At 49.7% G+C, this 6,000-nt stretch overlaps 1 protein-coding gene across 1 annotated transcript in view; it reads left to right on the top strand.

Moving 5' to 3' along the window:
* Positions 1-3,687: 3,687 nt before the first annotated feature.
* RGS6 (regulator of G protein signaling 6) overlaps positions 3,688-6,000 on the top strand; it is a 194,793-nt gene continuing 192,480 nt past the window's right edge. The window contains 1 exon segment of the mRNA XM_033146508.1: positions 3,688-4,101. The gene's annotated coding sequence lies outside the window, so the exon portion shown is untranslated.

Here is a 6,000-nt window from a genome sequence, read left to right as displayed (position 1 = left end):
TTCTTCTTCTTCTTCTTCTTCTTCTTCTTCTTCATATATTATTTATCATTCTGATCTCCCAATGAAAACAATGCAGCACAAAAGTGTTTGTTTTATTAAAATTCATTTACACCCTGCTCTCTCTATGCATTTCCCTGAGACTGGAGCGAAAGTTTCAGTATATCCTGTGGCCCCTGGGACACCCTCCCAGGGGTCATAGGATTGCATCTTAGAATGCTTTAATTTGGCTGGATCTTTCCCATCACTATTATTATATTAGGAATCATGCTTACAGGTCAGTCAGGATAAGCCCCCCCCCCCATAATAGTTTGCAGTTTGCAGATCTGTCTGTCTGCTCCAAATAGTTTCCACACATCTTTTACCATTCTAAATTTGCACAATGAGATCTCAATACTTTGTGGGAGGGGTTGTTCTATTATGCTCCACAGAGATTTTTCTTATGATGGGTAGGGGAAGAGTCACCTTATGGGAAGACTAATTTACCTGGATATGTGTGAGAGTTTTTATAGTATAGATTTAAGCTTTTTAACTGTGACACAGAAACAACAGTACTTCTAACGTCTGTGTGGTGCTTTGGGTAATACTGAATAATCATAATGGACCACAGAGACCTTGAAAATAGTGAATGTGGTTCGATTGAGAAGGACTCCAGAAAAGTCACCATGCTGCTTTATTTTCCTAGCATTTACACCCCGCTCCACTGAGAGAATACATTTTGATTTCACAAATGACCATCATTCTTTTAATCCTTGAGCATGTAGCATTGTCTAAAACACACCGACTCCATCTAAAATGGTGGGGTTATTTGTGACGGGGTCTGTGCATGTGTTAGGCATTTAAAAATCTCATCTCACAATCGTTGGTGTGTGTTCCTTGAACTTGAGGATGCCGGCCTGTCATGAATACTAAACACTCCTTATTATAGCAAAGTGCACCACAAGAAGAACTATGGCCTAAAATGCATTCAAGCAAGTCTTCCTAACAGGTTCAGAACTCAGTGGTGGCCGGGGCCCATTGAAAATGGCAGGGCAGAAGACAAGGAGGCCAAGAGAAGGTGGAACCAGAGCCAATGGCAGACAGAGCCAACTAATTCCAGTTTGGCTTCCTCCCTCTTCCCTGCTGAGTTCTATAATGGCAACACTGAGACTAAGGAGGAGGAAGCTGGCAGCCAGCACCACCACACGGGCTGGAGGTAAGAAGGCAGGAATCTGGGGACTGTCAGAACTCCAGCCTGGGATTGTTGCGATGCATGATGGTGATTAATGTCCACTTTGGATAAAGCAAAACCAGTGGAGGCTGCTCCATTAAGGTGAATGGAGAAGTGCCCACCAAATTCAGCCTGCCTTAGCCGGTTCCCACCCAGTGGCAGACCCTGGTGTCTCATATTTCAGTAGTGCCCTGTTCAATGCCAAAATCTGGTGCTCACCCCCCCCCATCTCTCGCCTTCCATTGGACATCATTGCTGCAGTGCCTGCTGCAGCGCCACAGACGCTCCACACTCAGTACTTGACAGTTAATTTTTACAAAAATTGTATTACCACATGCAGTGCTCATGTAACAAGGTATCAGTGTTTCAGCAAAAGGTTTTCCAAACAATTTACGAATGTTCAAATCTGACACGATTCCATGCTCTAAACTTGCTCCTTTTCTGATTTCTGAACTGGAATTTTCTCCTGCGACTTCCAATGAATTAATTACACAACTGACCATTGCTGTGAAACCTGCAGTCGCGAAGCATGGGAGAAACTCTCTCTGGTGATATGCTGATGGAATGGACACCTCAAATTTGGCATCTCACACTGATGGAAATTGACTTATGAAATTAGAGCCAGAAGGAAAAACAACACAGCAAAAGACTTTTACAAAGTTTGGGCAGACTTTATTTCATACGCAATGTCTAAGGAACATGGCTTTTGACCACCCGCTGTTTATGGAAATCAATGGAAAAGTACTTTGGTATAAAAGAACAACAAGAATAAAAGTTACTAAATACCTTTTGTCCTGAGCGGGAGTGGAGGAAAGATATGTTGGGGGGTGGGATACATTTGTTTGTATTGTTTTGGATATATATTTTTTCAAAACCAATTAAAATATTCTGAAAAACACACACCAACATTTTAAATTGAGCCCGGAAACATATCAGAAGCCAGGCCAGAATTGGTGAGATGTGTTTGGGCTAACTGGTCCCTCATTCTCCCCCTCCCCTTGAAGGTCACCTTTCAGGGTGACCAGGGGCAGTTCCATATCAAGCCCAGGCTTGAACCCAGACTGGAATGGGTCCTATTTCCTCCAATAGTGGCTGCAGCTGAACTGCCGCTACACTCTCAAGCACCTTACCCCAAAAGCGGGTAGTAGAGATCGGACACTGTTGTCAAACCCTTAGGGTCTTTTTCAGGAGCAGGTGTACCATCACCTCCTTTGAGGCAGTTGGGATAACCCCCTCATGCAAAGATCCATTAACCAGCCCCCACCCTGACTTGCACCAACAACCAGAATGGGCAAGGGTCAAGAGCAGGCATCCCCAAACTGCGGCCCTCCAGATGTTTTGGCCTACAACTCCCATGATCCCTAGCTAACAGGACCAGTGGTCAGGGATGATTTGAATTGTAGTCCAAAACATCTGGAGGGCCAAAGTTTGGGGATGCCTGGTCAAGAGGGCCAGTGATGGAATGGACAGCTAGAAGCACCTTGTCCACATCCTCAGGCCTCCGTGGCTGGAAATGATCCCACAGAACTAGATATGACAGCGTGCCAGACGTCTCACCAGAGCTTATAATAGCAAAGGAATCAATATTGGTATGAAAGCAAATGGATTTGTCCTTGAAGTGCCTCATTATCCCCAAATTGCTTCAGAAACAAGTCAATGCAGGCCTCCGACACGTCTTTGGGGCCAGCATGTAAAAGACCCTGAAGCCATTCTGAAGAACTGTTGGATGGCACTGGGAGGACTCAATGGAAGCAGAGAGAACACAAATCTTTGCTGCACTCACGGCCTCAGAGCAGGCTTGAGAGGGGGCACACACTTGCATTTGATTGTATTTGAGAGTTTTCTTTCATGTGTTTATGCCATCTTCCTTTTCAAGTTCATTATTCTCGGACCACGGCATGCCCTGAGGGAGAGGAGATGACGCTCAAGAGTGATTGTGTCAACCACCTGGGCTGTCTTCATTATTCCTCTCAATTTTGTTGTATTGATGTGAAACGGTTTAAAAAAAATAGTAGTGTGGATTTGGGGGAGATGTTAGCATTGTACCGGCAGTTAAAAATGTGCACCGCCCTGACATTAATTCAGGTACGTTAAACAAAACAAAACAAAACAAAACAAAACAAAACAAAACAAAACAAAACAAAACAAAACAAAACAAAACAAAACAAAACAAACACTATCTAACTAACTAACTTGCTGGGTTTTTTTCTGCTGCACCCCCCCCCCGGGGGGGGGCTGCGCTCTCTCTCTCTCTCTCTAAGGCCTTCGGAGCCTTTGGAAACGAGGCTGCAGTTCCGCCCGCAGCCTGCAGTGGGCGCTGCTGCTACTCCCGCCAGCCCCGCTGGCTCGCAAGGGACAAACCTGGGACTTGGGAGCCTCTGTTTTTCCTTCTCCGTCCACATCTCCTCCCTCGGCCCCGCTGGGGTGGGTGGCTTCTTCTTCTTCTTCTTCTTCGCCTCCGCCGCCGCCGGGCTGGTCTCCCCGCCGCCGCCGCCCGGCCTCGAGCGTAGCAAGACGGCGAGGGAAAAGAGCGTGTGCCAAAGCCGCGGGGAAGGCGAGAGAAGGAGGCGCGCGCGGAGGGGAAATGCAGCGACGGGGAGGCGTGAGCCGCCGAGCATGTTGAGCTGGGCTCCGCCGCTCCTTCTGGGTCCATCTTCGCCAGCGGCGCTGCCAACCCTCCCTCGACCCCTTTGGCAGCCGGTAGGCGCCCTCCTGAAGACGACGACGTCTAAGATACCCTGAAAGGCGGCGGGAGAAAGAGAGATCCAGATCCCTTAGGAAGCCGCCTCCCCCCCCCCCTCCACTTCGGCTTCAAAATGAATCAGGTTGCTCCCTGCCGCCAAGGGGAAATTTAAAAGCCGAAGGCGACCCGCAGCAGATCCTTGGTTGCTAAGGTAAATTACGATCGCCCTTGCGCAGCGCCCTCGCTTCTTCTCTTCCCCCCCCCCCCAAAAAATCCCCAAAGCTTTGTGGGGCAACGATGCCCAGCAATGCATGACCCCCACCCCCACCCCGCTTTCCCACGTTAAAGGGACACGGGAACTTATTAAATCGGTTATTTGGTCCCTTAAACCCGAGCTCCAAGCAACGTGTGCAACTCCCTTTTGTGCAATTGGGTGCGAAAAGGAGGAGCGGGATTCGGATGAAGCCGCAGTCAGCCTCGCGGCCCCCTCGCCTTCCCCCTTTTGTTATTCTAGGGATGCAAATGAGTTGGAGGAGAGCGCCAGGCGACGGACTGGATCGCGGGCGTCGCCGTTGTAAACGCGCCCTCGGCGCGGCGTTCCATTCGGAGCGCAGCTATTTGCATGCGGGGCCGTGTGTTTGGGGAGGAACGGCGGCGGCGGCGGGGGGGGGCGTTCATTTTAAGCGCGGGGAGCGTTGGTTTCCCCGGACGCCCGCCGGCTTCCCCGGGGGGCTTGCGCCGAGAGGAGAGGAGAGGAGCGGGGTTTGCGTGTTAAGCGGGGCGCTGCGAATCGGTGCCGCGGGGCGCGCGCGGAGGCGATCGCTAAGCAACGGGCTGGGCAAGGGATGGCGCTGGCTCGCTGCTGCGCCGCTTGCCCCTGACCCTTGGATGAAACTTGGGAGAAGGAGTTTGCCGTCGGCGGTCGCGTCTTGCTACGCGGTGTTCAAATGCAGTCCAAGGGCGAGAGTCAGAGAGGGGGAGGGGGGGACCGCACGTGAAAATGGACGCACTTGAATCGGCGACCTGCATAGCCAGTGCCGAGGCCGAGGTCGCAAGTTTCGCGTATATTCGAAGAATGGGATTTGATTTTAAAACTCAAAGCAAATAAATGGTTTTGCAACCAGGCCCACAAGTACTTGGGGAGAGGAAGGGCCGAGGGGGGTGTGTGTCTTCCCAACACGACCCGCATTTTAGGCTGGAATCTAATCCACTTGGAGTGTGCCCCGTTGAACTAAGAGGTGTTTACTTCTGAGTAAATGCTAGTCTTTCAGCTGCTTCTTGCACTTTCTTTTTGTTCCACAAAGGGGTTGAGGCTGGTTGGCCCTAGGGATGGGACTGGAATCCTAAACTCTTGACCCACTGAGATCAGATGGGACTCTTCCAAGTAAAGCACACTAGGGTTGCACTGTAATTGGGTTTTCACAACTGTCCCCAAGAAGGCCTTTTAATGTGGAATGCATCATGTTGTGAATGGGGCGATAGGAACTGGAAGAAGCCAATTTTCAGTGCGTTAGAGGTTTCAGCTATGGGTAGCCTTTGCCTTTGAGTTGTAGATACATAGTCCTCTCCCCCAACAACAAACTAAAAAGACAGCAACACTTACTCACACATACTTCCATTTAGGCTGTGTACGCACTGTACCTTTAAATCACATTCAGAGCACGTTCTTTCGCTCAAAGAATTCTGGGCGGTGTAGTTTACCCCTCACAGAGTTCCATTTCCCAGCAGCCTTAACAAACTACAGTGCCCAGAATTCTGTGATGTGACAAGTGTGCTATGCATGTGCTTTGGAGATAGAGTGTGCACAGAGTCACTTAAAGCCAAGTACTGCACTTTTCTGTGTATAAGACAAGGGTTTTTCTGAGAAAAATATATAAAAGGGGGGGGGGGTCCTTATACACGGATAGTCCAGAGTTTGGATGGGGGATTGGTTGCTGCCACAAGCAGGCAATTGTCAGCGGCAATTGGGTGGGAGATTGGTGGCTGCGGCAAGGGCTGTTTGCGATTGGCTGCTGCTGCGGCAGTAGGGCGGGCAATTGAGGGCTGCTGTTGGTGTTTTGGCAGGTGGGTGTTTTTTGTGTTTTTTTTGCAGCCCCCCCCCAAAAAAGCT

This window comes from Lacerta agilis, chromosome 1 (genome assembly GCF_009819535.1).
Source record: "Lacerta agilis isolate rLacAgi1 chromosome 1, rLacAgi1.pri, whole genome shotgun sequence".
Classification (NCBI taxonomy): Eukaryota; Metazoa; Chordata; class Lepidosauria; order Squamata; family Lacertidae; genus Lacerta; species Lacerta agilis.
Note: the sequence above shows the minus strand (reverse complement) of the source record. Positions and strands in the feature narration are given on the sequence as shown.